The following is a 23,562-nucleotide window of genomic DNA, read 5'->3' as shown; positions in this document are numbered from 1 at the left end:
AAATGATGATGGTCCAGGATCAACAATATGATGATGGTCCAGGATCAACAATGGTGAATTTACACTGTATTTAAATGATGATGGTCCAGGATCAACAATAGTGAATTTACACTGTATTTAAATGATGATGGTCCAGGATCAACAATATGATGATGGTCCAGGATCAACAATGGTGAATTTACACTGTATTTAAATATGATGGTCCAGGATCAACAATATGATGATGGTCCAGGATCAACAATGGTGAATTTACATTGTATTTAAATAATGATGGTCCAGGATCAACAATATGATGATGGTCCAGGATCAACATTAGTGAATTTACACTGTATTTAAGTGATGATGGTCCAGGATCAACAATGGTGAATTTACACTGTATTTAAATGATGATGATGGTCCAGGATCAACAATAGTGAATTTACACTGTATTTAAATGATGATGGTCCAGGATCAACAATATGATGATGGTCCAGGATCAACAATGGTGAATTTACACTGTATTTAAATAATGATGGTCCAGGATCAATAATAAAGAATTTACACTGTATTTAAATGATGATGGTCCAGGATCAACAATATGATGATGGTCCAGGATCAACAATGGTGAATTTACACTGTATTTTAAATATGATGGTCCAGGATCAACATTGGTGAATTTACACTGTATTTAAATGAAGATGATGGTCCAGGATCAACAATAGTGAATTTACACTGTATTTAAATGATGATGGTCCAGGATCAACAATAGTGAATTTACACTGTATTTAAATGATGATGGTCCAGGATCAACATTAGTGAATTTACACTGTATTTAAATGATGATGATGGTCCAGGATCAACAATGGTGAATTTACACTGTATTTAAATGATGATGATGGTCCAGGATCAACAATAGAGAATTTACACTGTATTTAAATGATGATGATGATCCAGGATCAACAATAGTGAATTTACACTGTATTTAAATGATGATGATGGTCCAGGATCAACATTGCTGAATTTACACTGTTTTTAAATGATGATGATGGTCCAGGATTAACAATAGTGAATTTACATTGTATTTAATTTCCATAACTATGAACTAATATGAGGTTTAATGAGCTTTTAGTTTATGGTTTCCAGGTTTACTGCCAGGAAGGTGCGACAGGAGAGATCAGTGTGTCGTTTTAGGTCGATGATGAAGAAGCTGCATAGTTTAAGTAAGAGGTTATTTATTCTTAATTTGTAATGTATTGGTGTGTTTGGGTAAAATCTTACTTTTTTTTTACAGTATAAAGCAAAAGAGAGAAAAATTATGAAGTGAATCCATCAAATGCAAAAAGTTAATTTTAGAAGTTCATAATAATTGGCATGCTATTACTGAGACAATGAGAAGAAATGATGCCTCTATTACTGCAGTCTCTTGTGCTGTATATTTGCATTGTATTAGCTGTGACAGTGTGATGTCTGTAATGCTACCTTTGTGAGAATCTGATCATTTTTTCTTATCTTAAATATGTTAATCAGCAGTCAAGATGAAATGTACTCCAAAATAACACTTTTAATTTGACATTGTTAAAATGTACAAAACCTATGTTAAGAAAAAAACCATGAACGTGTTATTTAGTTCTTGACTGATAATGAACTGAAAAATACGTTTTAAACGGGCTTATACTTTTACAGGAAAAAAGTTTACAAGAAATCAGATCAAACTTACATTTACAGTACAGCTTTCAGTCAAAATAAGCTACACATTGAGGATCTGTGAGTTAAAAAAATCAAACATCACCCGTTCAAAAAAATGCCTTTTCATTTTTCAGCAGTCGACACGCTACTGCTAGATAATATCCGCAGACATCTCCTCAGACTGGAGATGAGAGTGAATAGATGACTGACTGTAATATTAAGGTGTCAGTTTGAGGTCCTGCACTGTAGTCTAGCGTGGAGGTGAAAGCTTGAGCTGGAGAGACTGTCTGGGCTGAACTGGAGTAATTGGGTCTCATCAGCAGATTTTCTGTTGCTGGAAGTCTGTTAGGGGCCGCGGCGTGATTGAGGAAAGACTGGAGCTGTAATACTAGCTAATTAGCAGCTGTGTAAAACAGTTTCTCGAACATCGGCAGCTCTCGGCTGCACAGTGATCGAGCTCCATTTAACAGGCCCTCCAGACTCTTCATTAACTCCTCTCACCCTGACTGAGAGATGAAGCAGCAGGGTCACGTCTTGTAAAGCAGAGACTTTCTCTGTAAAGGTGTTAGGAATCTGAGCTCTTACAAGTTAGAATTGTGTGAAGATGTGTTTCTGTTAGTGCATTGTTTCGTTTATTAAAGGGGACTTCTTATGCAATACAACAAGTCAGTGGTCTTAAAGTGAAAAAATAAAAAAATTGGTCGGTTGACTACCTTGACGTAAACATGACATAAAACTGACATCTGGGGTCCGTTCTTCGTACCTCGCTTAAATGATCTAAGATTATTTTTCAGATCCAGGATCTTTTAATCTTGATAACTGATCTCTGGCTAATTTGGTTCTTCAAACGAGTTTGCGAATCAGATTAGAATGTCTGGATAAACTGATCTGAGATCGCTGCGTGTGTTGTGAAGGACAGATCTATCGATCCTCGAAATCATGATCAGCAGTGCAACGATTGGCTGATGGCACAGCAGCGTAATGACATCATCTGATTAATATTCAATTATCCATGTGAGCAAAATTACATCAAATTCGCAGTAAACGGTTTGTTAAATATGACACGCAATAACCTTCCACAGTTGTTGTGAGCTGCAGGCTTTACACTTTCATGTGTCAAGAGTATTCATCATGTATTTCAATGCAAATCAATGTATTTAGTTCCACATTTAGAAAAGATTTTCTTTATTATAGTAGCCGTTTTTTAATCGGTGTAAAGAATAACTGGTTGTTAACAAAAGCGTTTTCATATTGGTAAAGGCGTCTGCAACTTTTGTGAAGCATCAAATCACTGACATATTAACTGTCAAAACATGTTTATGAATGCATAAATGTATTATTGCTTTAAAAAAGTCACATATTGTGCATTTCTATTATACACAATTTGTACTAAAGCGATCTAAAAAGTTCATATCAATAAGTTTTCTCTTTGCACCACCAGGTGGCAGTCTTTGTAGCCTACTTTTATTTCGAGGGTGCAGATTGCATACGTTTTATTAAAATGTATAACTTAATTTACTTTATTAATGACTATAACTTTATATATATAGTTAAAAAATATGTACTGTTGCCATGACAACAACTCTCGGATCAGCTTTGAAGAACGAAACGATCCTGGATCGTGTCAAATCGTCAATATCCAAATCCAGCTAACTGAGTAATCCACGTACGAAGAACGGACCCCTGACATCTAACACGACTTATCAACGTGGTCACCCTTGCAGTACAATGGTAAGAAACGTAAACAAAAATAATATGAAAAGATACAAACAAAATAGCCCATCCCAAAACTGTACAGTTACTTTGAAATGATGTCAAGGTAAAAAAAACAAAAACAAGTCTGTTCATTTGAAATTCGATCAAAAAGATTTATAAGGAAATCTCTCTCGCTCAAGGTCTGATCTGAATCATGGCTCAGAAATGGAGATGCACATTCCTACATTTAAATAGGTGACACTAAAGATGTCTCTCAGAGAAACACGGCGTTCCTCAAACTGCCTTTAAAACTGTACCACACTAATATAAAAAATGAGAGGAGATGAGATATACTGCCACACATAAAAAAAGAAGCAACATCTGCAAAACATCACCGACACCACAAATCAGTCTATAAAAGCCTCAGCCGCCATATTCTGGAGATAAAATTTGTTTTTAATTGAAAATTTCTTAAGCTGCTTTTCACAAAACTAAGGGGGTAATAACGTGAAACAGAACATTTATCATGCGTTTTGCTGGTTATTTACATTTTGGGGCCTGAAAATATGTTTTTGTTACATGCCAGCATTTATTTGGTTGTTTTATTGTTTCTTTTTGTGTCTCATGATGTTTTTCTGTCTGTCACCCAGTCCACTTCTGTACTTGCTCCGTCTACTCCCGTCTTCCCGTTTTAATTGTTTTTGCTGCAACCAATCCTATCTCTCCTGCTACCCGATTGGTTACCACTCTGCCCAAGTCCCAGCCAATCCCTGCATGCCACCTGGCCTTTAAAAGGTCTTCAGTCTGTTGGTTCAGGAGCAGAAGCGACTTTTAAAAATAGATGGCAAAAACAATGGGAGGAAGGAAAAAATGCGAGGTGGTTGTTTAATATACAAAGAAATTTGGATAAAGGAAGAACAACAAGTAGAAATAGCAGGGAAGAGAGTATAATTTCAAGAATTAGATTTAGACATACAGGACTCAAAAGTACATTGTACGAAATGAAACAACATCAGGCTGTGATTATTGTGGGCAAGAAGAAACCATGGAGCATGTTATTATAAAATTTCCAAAGTGCAATAGAGAAAGGAAAGTATTTATTTTAAATTTGAAAAGAGTTATTATGAATATTAATTTGGTTAAAATGCTAAAAAAAAGTCAGATAAGGACTGTATAAAATTTATAATATTTTTTTTTAAATGTCAAAGTTAAATAAAAGAATATAGATATAAGTGGTGTAGATTTTTTTATTTTTACTTTTCAAAAGATGGAAAGAAAGTGCGATCATGGCCCACACTCCTAACCAGCAGGTGGCGATAATGCACCTAGAAGTTGTATGTCTTAAAGTAAAAAAATAAAAAATTGGTCGGTTGACTACCTTGACGTAAACATGACATAAAACTGACATCTGACATCTAACACGACTTATCAACATGTCACTCTTGCAGTACAATGGTAAGAAACGTAAACAAAAATAATATGAAAAGATACAAACAAAATAGTCCATCTCAAAACTGTACAGTTACTTTGAAATGATGTCAAGGTAAAAAAAAAAAAAAGTCAGATAAAGACTGTATAGAATTTATAATATTTTTTTTTAAATGTCAAAGTTAAATAAAAGAATATAGATATAAGTGGTGTAGATTTTTTTATTTTTACTTTTCATAAGATGGAAAGAAAGTGCGATCATGGCCCACACTCCTAACCAGCTGATGGCGATAATGCACCTAGAAGTTGTATGCCAACCACCAATACAACTCATTAAAAAAAATGGTTCAGGAGCAGACTCTTTGGCTGCGTCCGAAACCGCATACTTCCATACTATGTAGTACACTAAAATCAGTATGCGAGCCGAGTAGTATGTCCGAATTCATAGAATTCGAAAATCCGTATGCGAGAAGTACCCGGATGACTTACTACTTCCGGCGAGATTCTGAAATGCGCATCCCATGCACGCTGCGCTATCCCATAATGCCCCGTGAGAGAATTCATGAATGGAAGTGAGGTGACGCAACTGACGCAGGTAGGTCACGTGACCATGACAAAATGGCGGATGTAGTACGTCCGAATTCCATTCATACTTTTCACATTCATACTGTATAGAACGTACTTTTCTAACGGCCGAGTAGTACGTTTAAATTCAAATGCAGTACCTACTGAGTAGTAGGCGGTTTCGGACACGGAATGTTGTTGTATAGGCGTACCCAAGTGTGCCGCAAGCCTGCGTTTGAGTGAAGGTCTCGGCCGTTAGATCGCCCCCTGGGGGCTGGCTGCAGTACAGGTTATAAAGCCCGCCTCCTCCGTGTTAATAAGGGAAACTTGAGCCCAAATAAAAAAAATTATTACACTTGCAATAAAATGTCCCGAAAGATGGTTCTGGTCGATTAAGGCACTGGTTATTGTGCTGAAATAGGTGCAGATCTTAATTTTTGTAAACAGTTTGTTTTTAGCAGTAATTTAATGCTGGGCGTGTCATCGTGATTGACAGCTGTGATTGACAGTTTCCCAAAGCAGCGCGTCTGAGCTTCGGCAGAAGACTGAAGTGTTATTATTCGATTTCTGTGTTATTTTACCATGACAAAATGAGTTCAGCAGTAAACTATAGTTTCTGACATACATGATCCTGGTGGAACACAGTTTATTCGCTAAGGTCAGGGCTTTTTTTGGGCTTTATTAGTTTGCTGATACACGCCTAACCACCCAGATAGCAAAACACAGTTCCGGCTAGATTCTCGCCTGCCGGAGACTTACCCCTCAGAGCTCAGACTGACTACCTCTGCTGGACCTACTCCAGATGCCTGGACTCACTACCCGATTCCAGCCCAAGTCAATCGAGCCAGATGCGGCGGCCGAGCGAGCCGGCGCTGCCGTATGCGAACCGGAATCAGCCCGCGACGCCGCGAGTAGGTTATGCGCTGCGGTCCGGAGCTGGCGCGATTGAATATATAAAACCCTCATATTTGTTAACGTTATTACATCCATTTGTGTTGATATGACAGCAAACGCATGCTGAGAAGTTCGGGGGGCGTGGTTTATTTTACATAAAGCGTTTGGTTGGAAGCTCGACTCCGCTCATTTTCGCGGCTCCTCCTCTGGCTCCATCAGACAGTCCTTCTGCGCATGTCAAGGCTCCAATTTCAGCAGTCTTTTGCGACAGTTTGTGCCCGTCAAGCAGGCGTTTTGCCCTCAAGGCGTTCAATGGGAAAAAGGGCTATCGCGTCGTCCATATTTTTTACAGTCATTGGGCGTACCCCATGTTTTAGAAAAGAAACACGTAATTCTGAAGCTATTAATTTAAACAGTTTTTCCTTCTTCCAATCTTATGTCTTTGAATGCGGCACTTTTTACATGTTCAGAGATGATTTTCCTGACGAGTTCAGTTCGGGTCGAAAGACAAACTCTTCATCATCTTGGGACTTGAGAGCCAGAGCCGCCGCTCATCTTTCAGGACTGGAGGACATGAGTTTCCCCCCAGTGGACCAGAGGCTGTCAGAAGCGATCATGTTGTGGCCCTGAGGGCTCTGTCCAGAGGGATGACCTCATCATGTTCCTGAGCGGCTAATATCCCGGCAGGCTCTCAAGAGTGGGGATCGGACAGAATCAGGGCACAACCGCAACAAATGCGACACGCAAGTCTTCATTATTCATACCACTGCCTCATTAAAAACATGCAAGTGGTAAGAAGCAACTTCATCTCGGTCTGTTAGACGACTTCATGAGATTTTGAAGCAGGGGATTGTTTGTGCTTAGATTCGCAGAGGCAGGCAATAAAAGCTGAAGCCACTTCTGCTTTAAGTATTGAGCCTTAAACATATAAATATGTATGGTTATATATTTTACATTACAAGTCATGTTATATTAACACCGCTAGCATGCTTAAGCATTTCCCCATTCCTTAAATTTTAATCTAGCCTTCATTTAGCTGTATTAGACTTTGTCCTAAACAGAGCATTTAAATCAGAACGTTAATTGGAGAATTGCTCGGAGCAAAACATTTGACTCAGTGAATCATACACTGTAGACTCGCAATATGATCACACTAGAATCAGTAAATTGTTAAATGGAGACTTACTCTGAACAGATCATTTGAATCATTAACTGTAGGCTCGTTCTGATCACAAGATTAGAATCAGTAAGTTGTTAACTGAAGATTCACTCAAAGTAAAACATTTGAATCATTGAATCATTAACTGTAGACTCGCTCTGACCACAACATTAGAATCAAAGTTGTTAACTGAAGATTCACTCAAAGTAAAACATTTGAATCATTGAATCATTAACTGTAGACTCGCTCTGATCATAACATTAGAATCAGTAAGTTGTTAACTGAAGATTCACTCTAAGTAAAACATTTGAATCATTGAATCATTAACTGTAGACTCGTTCTGACCACAACATTAGAATCAAAGTTGTTAATTGAAGATTCACTTTGAATGAAACCTTTGAATCATTGATTCTCACTCTAATCATAACATTATTAGTAGGTTTCTAAATGGGCTTGACAGATTATTTGAATTAGTTAGTTGTTCACTGTAGACTCGCTCTGATCATAACATTAGAATCAGTAAGTTGTAAACTGAAGATTCACTCTAAGTAAAACATTTGAATCATTGAATCATTAACTGTAGACTCGCTCTGATCACAACATTAGAATCAGTAAGTTGTTAAATGGAAACTCGATCTGAACAAAACATTTGAATCAATGCATCATTAAACGTAGACTCGCTCTGAACAGATCATATGAATCAAATTAATCACTGAATCGTTGACTTTAGACTTGCTCTGATCACAACATTGGAACCAGTAAGTTGTTAGAGACTCACTCTGATCCGAACATTTGAATCATTACATCATTAAAAACAGACCCGCTCTGACCAGACCATATGAATCAGTGAATCAGTAACTGTCGACTCACAATATGATCACACTAAAATTAAAGTTGTTAAACAGAGACTCACTCTGAACAAAACATTTAAATCAATGCATCATTAAATGTAGACTTGCTCTTAACAATCACTTGAATCAGTGAGTCATTAACTAGTCTTTAATTGACTTGCTCTTGCCTCTACTACCATAGACAGACTAATCATTTGGGAAATAAAAAGGTTGTGTCAGGTTCACTCTAAGTAAAACATTTGAATCATTGAATCATTAACTGTAGACTCGCTCTGATCACAACATTAGAATAAGTAAGTTGTTAAATGGTAACTCGATCTGAACAAAACATTTGAATCAATGCATCATTAAATGTAGACTCGCTCTGAACAGATCATATGAATCAAATTAATCACTGAATCGTTGACTTTAGACTTGCTCTGATCACAACATTGGAACCAGTAAGTTGTTAGAGACTCACTCTGATCCGAACATTTGAATCATTACATCATTAAAAACCGACCTGCTCTGACCAGACCATATGAATCAGTGAATCAGTAACTGTAGACTCACAATATAATCACACTAAAATTAAAGTTGTTAAACAGAGACTCACTCTGAACAAAACATTTGAATCAATGCATCATTAAATTTAGACTTGCTCTTAACAATCACTTGAATCAGTGAGACATTAACTAGTCTTTAATTGACTTGCTCTTGCCTCTACTACCATAGACCGACTCATCATTTGGGAAATAAAAAGGTTGTGTCAGGTGTTCCCAAAACCATTGTTGCTATGTTGCAGATTCATTGTTTGAATCGTTCAATTGAAAACCTCCATAAATCTGCTGCACTGCTGTATAAACTCTATGCTGTTCATCCAGACGGTTATTATTGAAGACTAAGGGCCCTATAATACACCCGGCGCAGTGTGGCGCAAGGCGTGGCGCAATAGTCTTTTGGTAGTTTCAGCTTGGCGCAAGAGTCGTTTTGAGGCGTTGCGCTACGCTCTTTAAATAGCATAATGCATTAGCGCTCATTTTTGCGTCCATAGGCGTTCTGTTCTAAAAAGGAAGGCGTTCTGAGGTGGACCACTGGCGCGTTGCTATTTTAAGAATCTATAATAGATTTTTCATTAGAACAAAACTAACCCGGTCAAACTCCAGCGCAGAGTTGCGCCTCACTTACACACTGCTTAATACACACAAGAGAGCAATAGGCAAATATCTTTACATATGAAAAATGTAAATATTAAGGATAAATATAGGATATAATAAGAATAGATATAGGACATAAATATAAAGGATTAAAATATCACAAAACATATTATTTTCTAGCCTATATAAATATGAAAAACCACTGCTTTTATGCCTTTTTCATCTCGGGAGGCTTTTTCAGTTCATTCATAACAATTTGCTTTTGTATAATGTTATTATTATTAGCAGTATTATTTATTATATCCATATTTATATTTGTTTTATTAAAAACAAGCTTAGATTTGCCCACCTGTCAGGTTTTAGACCATATGGGGCACAGCATGTGTTTTAGGATATAACTCAAGTTTTTGAGCACACTTTGCTATTATTATTCATTTATTCGTTTGCTGGAAATTAGAACTGAATTTAGAAATAGTTTTGAAACGAATATTTGCGCTTAACAAACAAAAGTATTTATTTATAGACTAATTGATGTCTGTGCGTAAAGGTTTCCCTATCCAAGAGCGAATGTGAAAGTGATCCATTATCTCTCATTCTCACGAAGTAGATGCTCTGTTTAACTGTTTTCTGTTAATAAGCTGTTACTGTTTGCTTGTGAAATGCTCATTTTTTCCACTTAGACTTACTTTGTGTCCTGTAAATAGCGAATGCGCTCTTGGCGCGATGCAGCTGGGTCTTAAAGGGAATGGGAGATGAGACTCTAATTGGTTTATTCTCAAAACACACCTATAACTCATTAAGAAAATAAACTCAACCCTTTTAGAACATGCACCGCGGCGCAAGGCAGATTTACCGTCCTTAAATTAGCAAAAAACGCGTCCTGACACGCCCTGAAAGCGTTTGCGCCCTGCGTTTTGCGCTCTGCGCATGGACCGTCAAAATAGAGCCCTAAAGCACAACTGGGTGGTCAGGATGTGTAGATGAGTACTTGTATCACCAAGAAGAGGTTCGTTTTGGTCATAACAAACGGCTGGATGTACATTATCCCACTTATTACATGGCTACATCCCACATAAGTAAATAACTGGATGCAAAGTATTGATTTCGGTCTAAATATTTTATTAGATCGCTGATACAAAGCTTCCATTAAAAAAGCAGCTGCTAGAACTAGACAAACATTTTAGGAGTATGGTATGCAGCCATTCCATCTAATAAATGGGCAAAAAAGGTTATGAGAGCACAAATTATTGACCTGTGATAAAACTGTTACTTGTCTTATCGACTTGTTATCTTATAATCCATTACAAACGTACAATGGCAGCAGCTGTGTTTGAGAGAAAGCAAAAGAAAGCAAGTCTGTGAAACCAAGATGACATAATTAAATAATTGCACACAAAATATTGATTTGGGTTTTTAATATTTTATTAGCTCACCAAAGAGGAAAAAAAAACAAGCATATAGCACTGAATTAAGCTATCCATATAAGTCTGGGTTAGCAGAAAATAAACTCTGTGAGCAGGAAAAAATTGTGTTGTTTTGTGTAAGCTAGAGGTTTTTAAGTTAGAGGCTTAAATACAATAGCCAGAGATTAAAGGTAAATGTGTAGAACTCCTGAGATGAAGTTTTAAAGAATAAAGAAATAAAAGACTGCAGACAGGCGATGCAGTGGTGCAGTAGGTAGTGCTGTCACCTCACAGCGAGAAGGTCGCTGGGTCGAGCCTCGACTGGGTCAACTGGTGTTTCTGTGTGGAGTTTGCATGTTTTCCCTGCGTTCGTGTGGGTTTCCTCCGGGTGCTCCAATTTGTAAATCGCATGACCCTTTCAATTTGAGTTTAAACAACATCTGAAAAAGTTTGAGTTATATAAACACATTGTGGCTGTAAAAGTGAGTACAACACATAAGTAGATTAGTTTTCCAGTTTATGGTGATGATGTCTAGTGTTCCTGACATCCTCTGTGGATCCATTTAGCAACTTGTAAGCAAATGCCTTTTTCAAGACAAGTAAAAGCTTTAAAAAGACACAAGGGGACATCGCTGATAGATTTCCTTGCTGTAGATTTAAGCTTGTGTTAACCAAAAATGTTATTACAGACAAATAAAAATCAAGATGATTAAACCAGATATGATTAAATTGTACCTCATTTATAGATTTTGGCCTACAAAAATGCAATGCCTTTATTAGAGGTTTTCTATTCTCAATTTCCCTGATTCTGGAATCAATGGAATCAATTCTGATGATCTTTTCTAGACTGTTATTGGTGATTCTTTTTCAAATCTTTCTTCTGATACCTTGCCAGAAGTAAATAAATTCAAATGAAGCTCATGTCTAAAATATATATAATACATAATTATACATGTCCCAAATTGTACACTGTAAAAAAAAAAAACATACTTTAGCATTACAACACCAAAATAAAAGCATTTCTCTGTCGGGATTCTGCCACTTCAGTCTTGTTCATTCTTGTTTTGGTGGCAGAGTCCAGACACTAGTCTTGTCTTGTCTAGTATGTGGTGCTCAGCTTAAGTTTTCTTGGGTTGAGCACTCATTTTTCCTGTCTGTCTTCGTTTTTGTAGGAGTGCCGTCTTAGCGAGATCCGGGCATGCTCGGGATGCGTGCTCTCTTCCTGGTGTGTTTATTGTTTTGTTTGCCAATGTTTTTGTTCTCAGCGCTCCAGTCTAGTTGGTTGTCGCTGGGATCAGATCATGTGTAAGTGCATGGTAGTGTTTTTAGTTCTCGTGTACTCGTGTCTTTTGTTCAGCCCTCTGTTGATGTTGTGTTTAGCACTTGGTTCATGTGCCATGTGCTTTAGTGTTGTGTTTGATGTGAACAAGCAATTAATTAATTATCTCATTGGCTGCGTGTTCTAGTCTTGTTTGTGAGTACATGGCCTGTCATCTTTTTTTTGCCATCTACTCTCCTGTCTATTGTCTAGTCCCAACCTCCTTGTTATCCCATTATTAGTTTGTGTATTATTAGTTGGTTTTACAGTACTCAGTTGGTTTGAGTTCTCTTCGTTTATTGGGTTTTACTGTGCACAAATTGCTTTGTTTACTCAAATGGATTAAGTTCCCAGTACTCATTATGATTCGCTTTTTAAACTTAAATGGTTTGTTATCTTAACGATGTAATTATCTTAACGTTTTGAGTTTTGCTGTGCACTGAAACAACTAAAAACTCCTCCATTTCTGCATCTTAAAGTAGATAAACATTTCATCTGGTAAGAAAAAAATGTGCATGAGCTATGATCGAAACACTTTTACTGAATTGTATTCTAGTATATTCCAGTATTTACATCAAAAAAATTATGTGATTTTATTATAAGAGATCATGTGATGATAAAAATGAGTGCGATGGGCAGCATTAAGGGACAAACCATCAGAATGACCACATTCGAAAACATCTGAAATGTTGTTTTGGACATTCTAAAATCCTTCAGCCTAAGTCTATCATCAAAGTGGTTCAGTATTATAACCTCCAGAACTGTCTTGAGTGGCTGCTCTGCCAAAGCAGGGTCCCATCCCTTCAAAAGCCACTGCACATTCAATGCGTTTCATCTTCTGAGGCATAAATAGTTTATTATATAAGAAAAAAAATATTAAATTAGAAAAAGGGCCTATAGTGGCATCACCTAACATAGCCAACTCAATTTCTCTTTTTAATATTTGGTGGCGATTGGTCAGGAAGTGACTTCTGTTCTCTTTGATTTACTGGATGGAAACTGGGCTTTATTTGCAAATCTTCTATGCGATATTCCAATTTTGTTCATAAATTTAATCAGGGACACAAAAACAGCTTTCAACTTCAAGCAGTAACTACTTTAGAGAGTTACACAGATCCATTTTTCTGGCCTAAAATTGACGGAAGGTCAAATCGGAGAGAAAAATATTCAAAATCCAGCTCCAACCCTTATTCAAGCTCAGGATTTCTAGAAAGCCATCATGGTTGGAGCAAATCTTTTATGTCAGAGGTAATGCATTTTATCACTGGCAGCACAATAATTATTGAAAATTAGCAGCCACAGGGAGAATGTAATACACATGCAACATAAGCTGAGTTACAATTTACATTTCGTAATTTTTGCTTAAGCGAGGGTGAAATCTGTTCATCTGCTGTACAGTATGATCACACCAGATGCACACATCTGTAAAATGCTGGATCATCCAAATGTCTTCTTGTAAACCTGACTAAAGATATAAGCGGAGAGTGATGTTTGACAGCTTTTAGTTTTCACGGACAATTAACTTACAATTACTGTTAATAATTTGCTATTTATTTCCTTTAGTAAAGTTGAAATTATAATAAAAACCAAAAGTCAAAATGACAACTGTCGGGTATTTATTAAACTTCAACCCTCAGATATTCAAATAGATGTGTCTGTCAAATACTGTCGTTTTCTAACAAACCATGCATCAATCTAAAGTTTATTTTAGCTTATTCTGAGGATGTATAAAATCAAATTCCCCCCAAAAAAGTATCCTTATGACTGGTTTTGTGGGTCACATTTGAAAACCACAAGGGAACAAACCCTCACCTGAGGAGCCTCGCAGACACTTTTTCTCCAGCTCATAGATTTTCAGCATCTACACTGTCTATAGATCAGCATAATGGCTTGTGCATTGATGTCTGCTAAATACCCGTCTCCTGTTCGATTCCAGTTAGCACTGAAAGCTGTTGCTAATTCACGCCAAGCAATACATTCTGATACAAAAGCGATTTCTGAATGTTGTTAGGGCTAGTAGAGGACGACAGACCACAGCGGAATGAACCGCCAACTTATCCAGCAAGTTTTTACACAGCGGATGCCCTTCCAGCCACAACCCATCTCTGGGAAACATCCACACACACACTCATACACTACGGACAATTTAGCCTACCGCATGTCGTTGGACTGTGGGGGAAACCGGAGCACCCGGAGGAAACCCACGTGAAGGCAGGGAGAACATGCAAACTCCACACAGACACGCCAACTGAGCCGATGTTCGAACCTGTGACCTTTTTGCTCTGAGGCGACAGCACTACCTACTGCGCCACTGCCTCGCCTAACGCAGCTTTTGTGTTGGGTATTTAAATAGTCTGTTTCTATACCAGCAGGTGGAAGTGGGACTGTTGTCACATGGTGTTAACAAACAATCCCGCCACTGTGCTTTCATCATTCATTCATTATTTTGCGGAACTAAAGCTGATGAGGTAATTATACAGCTGTTTCGCGAAACTGAATAGTTCCAACTACTGATGAAGCTTAATATTTGTTTTCACAGTATAAAATGTAGTTTTGGCTAAATAAAATAACTGTAATCTATAAAATGTGCGTCAAATAAATGTAAATACATGCAAATTAGTCTGAAAATTTTAATTGTACTTACTAGCTTTCTAGATATGATATAGATAGATATCTAGACATATTTATCTAGATATAGCCAGTCACATCTGTTCATGTAATAGTTAAACTACAGTGAGTTAATGCATCTAGCCAAGGGCGGACTGGCCATCTGGCACCTCTGGCAAATGCCAGAAGGGCTGGACCAATTTTTAAATGTGGGCCGGTCAGTTTTTTTTTTTTTTTTATGTATTGTTTTAAAGTGCAGACAGCTTTTATTTCTTGCTAGATGTGATATTATGATGATGATAATAATAATAATAATAATAATAATAATAATAATAAATGTTAAGCATTTGGCCCAATCGGCAACTGCTGCCTGGTTTCAAGATGGGCCGACCCAATCTGAGGTTACCCGGACATAATCAAAATCTGGCAATAATGTCATATTATTTCACCATCTGTACACCAAAATAAATAGTGAATGTGTGTGTCCGTGGGTGGGGCTGTATCGGTGTGGTAATGTGGGCTGGTGTACAGTGCCAGGGCTGAATTTTAGTCCCAGTCCGCCCCTGTATCTACCTTATTATTTTATAGCTATATTCTACTGTAACATGCTATGTCAGTTAGCGTCAGATTATAAATCAACTTTTTTTTTTTTTTTGAAAATACCTAAGATGACTGGAAGAACACATACAGATCCATTTTATTGTCACAGTCATGTAAATGGTCTTTGGGGCTAAGCCCCTTATCCCTTTCGACCCAAGCAACGCCCCTGATACAGTGTATAATATTGACTTTTTTTGTTGATTAATGCTACGCCATTTTCTGTAGAAACACAAATTAACTACTGCTAATTTACCCTGCTGCATGGTAAATATTAGTTCTGTGCTGAGATTGTTACTCCATTCTACCAGAAACATCTATACTTATTTTAATTAATTTTGCCCAAGCTAGTGTGATAGTGTTACTCAACATCATTAGCTGCTCTGCTACATGGACAATATAACTTGACTGAAACCTATATCGTATTATAATACAGAAATTAATGCAGATTTTTAATAATATCTCTCTCTTCAGATTTATTTGGGAGAAGGGGGTATTGTGAAAAAGCATCATACATTTATGTCTCAAAAGATAAGCTAAGCTTCTGCATAATATTGTGAAAATTAAGTGTATTGAATGCATTGCTTTAAATCTTATGCACAAAGTACATTCACCAGCCATGTTGTTAGGTACACCTGTCCGACATGTGTATAGAAAGAATGCTGCCCAGATAGCATACGAATGTGGGCCACTTTAGGCAGTTATGCAGCACTGGTGGTCTTCCTTCGGCCCAGACAAAATGAATGTGAGCCTGAAGTGGCCCACCTGTACAATGCCAAAGGGAGGCCAAAGATTGAAATAGTCATTTAAGGGTAATCTGGGTCTAAACCTAAAGTGGCTTACATGTAAGTGCAAATGTGGCCCAGTTATCCTAAAACAAATGTAGGCCACTTTTGGCAAATATTTGGCACAGTTAGCTCTGGCTAGTGTGGCTGTGAGCCTAAAGTGGCCAAGAGAAGGTAAGGCAAATGTGGCCCAGTTATCTTAAAACAAATGTGGACCACATAAACTAAATTTCACCATCACGGAGATAAGTGTTTGCTTTAGTTGGGCTCATAGCCCTGAACCTCTTAATATAAATTTTCTTTTGGGCTGCTGTAACTTTTTTAAGAACTTTTGGTTGTATTCTGTATAATATGTGGTATTGCTTTGGCTTATTTGTGGCCCAGATCTGGCAAACAGGAGTGGACCGCCCAAGTGCCATCATTCCATAGATATCTGGGCCGGATGTAAGTGTCTGGTTTGGGCTGGATCTGGGCCAAAATAAAAGCAAACTATGGCCCAGAATAGGGTCAGTTCTGGTTCATTTGGTTGAATTCTGGCTAATATGTGGTATTGCTTTGGCTTAATTGTGGCCCAGATCTGGCAAACAGGAGCGGACCGCCTAAATACCATCATTCCATGCGGTATGTGGGCCGGATGTAAGTGTCTGGTGAAGTGTCCGGATTTGAGCCACATGAATCTTGCTAGCTAGGATGTTTGTACCCAACTGTCATGTGACATTAAATTTTGTTTGGAAAAGAAAATTATATCACAACCAAGCTTCAGGCCGACGTCAATGTCCAACGTCAGACAGACGTTGCATTTTGATTGCTCTCCAACATGACTTAAAATCAACCAAATATCAGCAACCAATGTTATTACAGCTTGACATTGTGTAGACATTACAAATATGACGTCTATCAGATGCTGGATTTTGGTTGCCACACCAGACAAATAAATGTCAGTATTTGATGTTGGTTTAAGATGTTGGCTCTGTTGGATTTTGGTCGCTTTGCAACACAACCTAAAATCAATAATCTATCAAAGTCATTTCATGTTGATTTTGGACATCACAATATTATCCTGGCCTGTTTCCAGAGTGGTACGGTACGGTTCGGTTTGGTATGCTTTTATGGCCGTTTCCACTGTCAAAAGGCGTACCAAACTGTACCACTTTTTCAGAACCCTTTCGAAAGGGTACCAAACACCAGAAAGGGTACCAAAAGGCAGAGCTAGCTGCTGTTGGTTTACAGAAGCCAGAATGAAAACAAAAAACATGCCATGTTTAAAATACACAACAAGAGATTACAGCTGAATTATATATACATATGTAACAAGCCATGGTGGATCCGGGCTCAAACAAACCTTGACGTTGTCTTGATGAACAGCCACAAAGCCATTCAGCAGAGCAGAATCTACCCTGTGCCTCGTAGTTTTTTACGAGCCAGTCTGAAGCGCGAGCGGTTTCGCTTTCTTGCTTGCGCTCACAGACGGTCTATATCTGAAATAACAAACTTCTTGAGCTCATGATAAAAACGCGTGCTTGATTATTGACCTGCTTTTGAAAACCGATCCTGTGAGACACTGACAAACGCGAGAATGAAGCGCGAAAAAAGAAGAAGCCGGAAAAAAAGGACCGCATTAATTTTTCAGCAAACGTGAATAAACTGCCTTGTTTTACTTTTTATCATCACCTTTGGACTAATATGAACTCTGAATGATGGAATGACTCTCTTACAGTACTTGCATGTGCTGGTGAGGATTACAGACACAGATGAGAGGTTTGCACTGACTGTAGGCTATATTGCATGTTGTTTTTGAACCTAAATAAGGACGAAATGTCTGCTGTGTGTAGTTTTTCTGTAATTGGTAACATATCGGAGACTGTAAGGGGCTGTATGTCGTCATATATGTTGCATTTATTTATTTTTTTTATATAATTACAGACGTTACAGTAGACTATTTCGCACTGTAATTGATCTGCAGTTATAATCAAGTCATGTTTATAGAAAAGTTAGTAATAAACATTTATACAGAAGTATTTATGTGTGTAAAGTGTCTGTTTCGTAAGAAGTGCTGCTCAATATGATTTGTGAGCGACCCGTAAAGCTTTACTGTAGACATTGTCTCGAGAGAGAATGATGCGACTGAAACTTTGTCATACACCACGCCCACCAAAAGGGTACCCATGGTAGTGGAAACGCAAGCCTGATAAAGGTGACCTGTACTGACCCGAACTGCACCCTACTGTACCAGTTAGTGAAAACGAGCCATTAGATGCTGGTGACCTAAATCTAACCAAATCTCTAAGATATGCGGGGGAAAAAAAGACTAAGACTAAGGCCCCGTTTACACTAGTACGTTTTAGTTTTAAAACGGCGTTTTAGAATGAAAACGATCCGCGTCCACACTCGCGTTTTACCCAGCGTTTCTGAACTGCTCTTTGTCCACACCAAAACGCTGAAAACGCACATCACGTGACCACACAGACGCTCTCGGGCAAGCGCTGCAGCCCATCTACCCAGATGAGAGCTGTGCTAGTCGGACTTCTCATCAAGCATCTCCCGCTGGATCTAATATCTCACTATATTTATTAAACGGGATATTTTATTCATCTTGTTGTCTTTATCTAACGACATATTCCCTGACTTTGGTCATTGGAATCTATTACTTGTTCTCAGGTAACGTGTTTTGGCTGAGCGCAAAGATAAGTTAATGATTAATGTAACCACGTACATTCTGTATATTGACTGATCGTTTGCCTTTATTTCCTATAATGTATAAACTTATTGTATGTTATACTTTTAAAATGGCCATTATCGATTCTTAAAACTGATATTCAGCAAAAGAGAGGGTGTGTTTCGTATTTTCACTGAAATTGAAAGGAGGCAGTTGTTATCGGCTCCGTTTTGTTATAAATATCCACACAGTGAAGATGACGCTCATGCAGCACGACGCCTCAACATTTCTGCTGTCTAAGTTGCTAATATTAAAATGAAAATAGGCAGTTCCTTAAATCATGTATACATTTTATTGTTGAGAAAGTGAAACAACGAAGCCAGGGTGATGTGAATGAAGTTATAAAGTACACTGTTCCCTTTGAAGATTTACCCGTGTCCTCGGTATAGTCTGCTTTTCCATATCAAACTGAGAAAAAGAGACTGCAGCCTTGATCAAACTTGCGAAGTCTGAACTGACAAGGAGAGGATGCAGGACTGAACTGTGCGTGTTAGGCTACTTAATATTCAGGAAAAGCCCCAATCAGAGAGGCGAATGTCTGCAGCCCCGCCTCCGTTTTCAGATGTCTCCGTTTTCCATCATCCACACTGAGACGGAGCAGCAGCGTTTCAGAATGAAAACGGCCTCTCCAGCGTTTTCGAAACGCTCCGTTTTCGGCGCTCGAGAATTCCGGCGTAGTGTGGACGGCTGGCGTAACCGTAGCAAAACTTATGCGTTTTCAAACTAAAACGCATTAGTGTAAACGGGGCCTAAGAGTGCATTTGACTTCAACAGTTGCAAATAAAATGTAATTCAGTGTTCAAAAACATTACATTCAGTTCATCCTCTTTCTGTAAGTGTTAAAGTGTACTTTTTTACAAAGGTAGCATTGCAGACATCACACTTTCACAGCTAATATGCAAATATACTAGCAGTGATGGAGATACAGCTAATCGCTGAGATTTACATACATTTACACCTCTGCATCGTTTCTTTTCTTTGTTATTTTAGTAATAATATTAAATTATATATAATTTTGCAGCTTCTAATACTGTGATAACACTATATACCTTGATAAAAGCTTCCATTCTTCTTCAGTTTTTGAAGTGCCTATCAAAGCTGGCTGTGCCTTTTTAAACACGGTGATATCAGATGTTATTTTTGGAGTCTTTTGTGTTATTCATCCTGCTGCGTTCGGCGTCCCGATGATGCAAACAGATTTGATCGGACACGCAGTATTTCCGCAGCGACATTCATCACGTCTGTACAAAGTGACGTCCAGTTTGAATGCCTATTCACTATAAACGATGATCAATCTGAGGAGAATGAAGCAGAAAGACAGGAGGAATAAAGGACGACGATGAGATGCTAGTCATTGTTTAATCATAAAATCAACAAAGACTGGAGGGGGAAATCAAAAGAAATGCAATTCCGTTCTCTCTTCAAGTTTCCTCCGTCTGACAGTTGCTTTCCTTCACTCCATATCTCTCTGGGCTTCCTGAATGATACATTAGATCAGCAAAAAAAAATCATCATTTATTTATACGTCTATCTGTCATACACGAGATATTGTTTGAGTTGCATTAATATATCAGACGCTAAAAAGAGGTGGAGGCCGAAGCTCATGCTCGAGCCTAGATATAAACACATTTACTGAAGAGAATCAATGTGTGGGTGTGTAAACTATAAATAACAGACACTTCAAGAGAGGCTTCGTCATTTTTTACAGTAGTGAATGTTTGTCTTAAACTTCATAAAATCAAACTAACCAACCACAATAATTATTAAATTATTAAATAAATAAAATAATCAATCAATCCATGAGTGTTAGGGTGCTTTCACACCTGCCTTATTTAGTTGGGTTGAATCGCACTTGAGTTTGTTTTCCCTCTTGGTGCGGTTCGTTTGGGCAGGTGTGAATGCAGCAATCGTACTCGAGTGCGCACCAAAAGTGGACCAAAAAAGCGTACCCAAAATCTGAAGCCTTTACCTCAGAGAGGACCCACAAAAAATAATAAACAAAAAGCACACTCTACCTAAACACCCACAATAAAACTACCTACACCTTACAAAAAAAATAACAGAAACAAAATACACATTTTATAGCCAATTCATGTTACGACCCTGGGTCATGGAGTCGGGTCCATTTATTTGTCTCTTTTTTTTTTTTCGTTTTCTTTTTTTTAAAAACCCAAAGCATGAAGCCAAATAATTCGGAGAGGACCCACAGAAAAAGAACAAAAAAAAAAGTACTTCTCCACCTAAACACCCAAATAAAACTAAATATACCCAACAAAATAACAGAAACATACAAAACCTACTCCTACATGAAGACTATAAGGAAAAAACATAAATGAAAAGTGTGGCGTCCAACCCCCAACTGCTGCTCATCGTGCTTATACAGAGTACTATATTTACAATGTCAACAGACAAATCAAAAGCAAAGTAAAGCAAGGGAGTGGGGGGTGGGGGGGTATGTGGGGTGAGTAACGCCAAACCATCACGCCAACCAACTCGCTCTCACACAGCACAATTTTAACCCTATTAAATTTTTTGTTAAAATAGGCAAGTCGAGTCTCATTAATGTGAGCGACAGTCATGCAGTGTGAATTATCAAAGACATGATTGGAGAGAATCGCCTTCGTGCCATCGATATATTTAGCATGCTCAATTTCTGGACCAGTCAGCGATTCAAAATCCTGGGGCCTCATGTATCAATGCTGAGTACGCACAAAAACTTTGCGTACGCCAGGTTTCACGCTCACGTTTGGATTTACTAACGATGAAATGAAGGTGGGAATGTGCGCAGGTCCACGCCAACTTCATGCCTGGCGAACGCACATTTCTTGTGCGTGTCTGTTTTATTTCCATTGGCGACTCCTAGAGGCAGTTGTGTTTAATTGCACTCTACAAAGTGTCTTTGAGCCGTGCAATGGCAGCTGTATGAGATGGGTTTATCCGCATGTCTAGCAGGTATATAAGGTTTCCATACCATGCAGTTGACCAGCCAAACATTAAAGCGCAATTCGCAGCGATCGCCATTTCTCCCAATGTAATCTGAGCTATCTACTGCACACACATTGCTATAAAGACACTATCTGAAGATGAATTTGCATACGTGAATCAGAAACATTTCCATTCAATAAATGTGCAAATAAAATATGATGCACAGACTTATTAATGATTCCTACTTGTCTTCCTCGTGATGAAGAGTATAGGCAAAATCTGATATGTAGCGGGGAAAAAAGAATGAATTCGAACCGAGTTCATGCTTGAACGTGTCAAAACATGTTGCCATGCGTTTTACAAGCTAAGCCACTCATGCTGTTAAGGACACTAGAAAATTTTACACCTTTACATCGCACTCTTTCTTTTTTAATCCACTCAGTGCGATGTTCAGACCCAACTGTGTTAACTGCGTCAACTAAACTCTCCCACTCTTATTTTCTTTTGTTATTAATTCCGGAGGACAAACTTGCAAATATCACCGTTTTTCTCCGGTCTACCTTCGAAAGCAGCACCTCCAATTCACATTCTGTTCAAAGTTTCTCTTTTTTCTTGCTTTTGCCTTTGCTTTTTCGTTTGGTTTTGCCAAATAAAGTCATTAGCATAATCATACGGGGGAGGAGGCAGGGAGGGGTTTTGCACTTGTGCATGTTGCGCTCAGTTTCACGTTCGTTCGGATGTACAAAGAGAATATGCGTGTGATTCGGCGTACGCAGTGTTTCATACATGTGCGTACACAATGTTTTAGTATGAATTCAACTTAAGTCTTCGTACATGAGGCCCCTGCACGGTAAAAGTGTTCTGACTGAAAAACACAGTAAGCAAGATAGAGGGCAGTGTTGAGTTCATGGAGAAGTTACAGAAAACAATCTCAGAATTTTTTTTTACAATTAATTTAAAGAAATGAGCCAGAAACATTTGCCGCAGCAGCATGTTGCAAAAGTATTTATTGACCTCCAAACTCTGATTTCACTCGTGAACTTGAGTTATTTCCTTATCACTTCTCGCATGCATTTGCGAAAGAGATAAAGTTGTCAGTTACTGATTGTTCTGTTGTAGGCACGCAGTGTGTATCCTCTTGTCACTGATCCATCATGCACAGCAGCAACTGAACGCTACCTCAGATAATAATGCAGTGTGAACATAACTGCAAATTCATGCAGTGTGATTGGGGATGATATATTACTTATATTATTATTGATATCTGCAAGGACAGTTTTCTGAAAAACACTTCTAAAGTTTGAGTCTGTGTCAAACATTGCTGGATGTGACAAATATATATTGATAAATAAATATAAAAGCATTATCATTGTTTTACAGTGCCGTTTGGTAATTCTAGCCATGCAAAAATAACTCACTCAAACAAAAACACTCTTGAAGACCTTGAAATGCTTTTTATTAAGCAACTGCTGCTTAATGTTAACCACCTAGTAAAAAAAAAATGGTCATGTTGTATTTGAGAAACGGAGCTCTCTCATAACAGAAATATTTCCAATTCAGTGGTTGGAGAGAAAACATTCGTCTTCCAGCGTGATTTGTGCTGCATTGTCTCCTTCAGAATAGACACATTTGGCTCAAATAATTGCCTCCATTCAATGCATATTTCTCAATCCTGTATGACACATTGCTAAAGTGCTTTGATCAGTGTTTTTGCCAACATTTCAGTCCTTACAAGGTTTTTCCTCTTACTTTTTCTTAGGATTTCCTTTTCTTTCTTTTCTGGCAGATTGTATTGGAGGCCAATTTAAAGGTCCTGTGG

At 38.0% G+C, this 23,562-nt stretch overlaps 1 protein-coding gene across 2 annotated transcripts in view; it reads right to left on the bottom strand.

The window, feature by feature from the left end:
• LOC101885478 (exostosin-1) overlaps positions 1-23,562 on the bottom strand; it is a 443,183-nt gene that overhangs the window by 330,395 nt on the left and 89,226 nt on the right. The window lies entirely within an intron of this gene.

Source organism: Danio rerio, chromosome 20 (assembly GCF_049306965.1).
Source record: "Danio rerio strain Tuebingen ecotype United States chromosome 20, GRCz12tu, whole genome shotgun sequence".
In the NCBI taxonomy this organism is placed as follows: domain Eukaryota; kingdom Metazoa; phylum Chordata; class Actinopteri; order Cypriniformes; family Danionidae; genus Danio; species Danio rerio.
The sequence above is the reverse complement of the archived record's forward strand: the minus strand, read 5'-3'. Positions and strand labels throughout refer to the sequence as shown.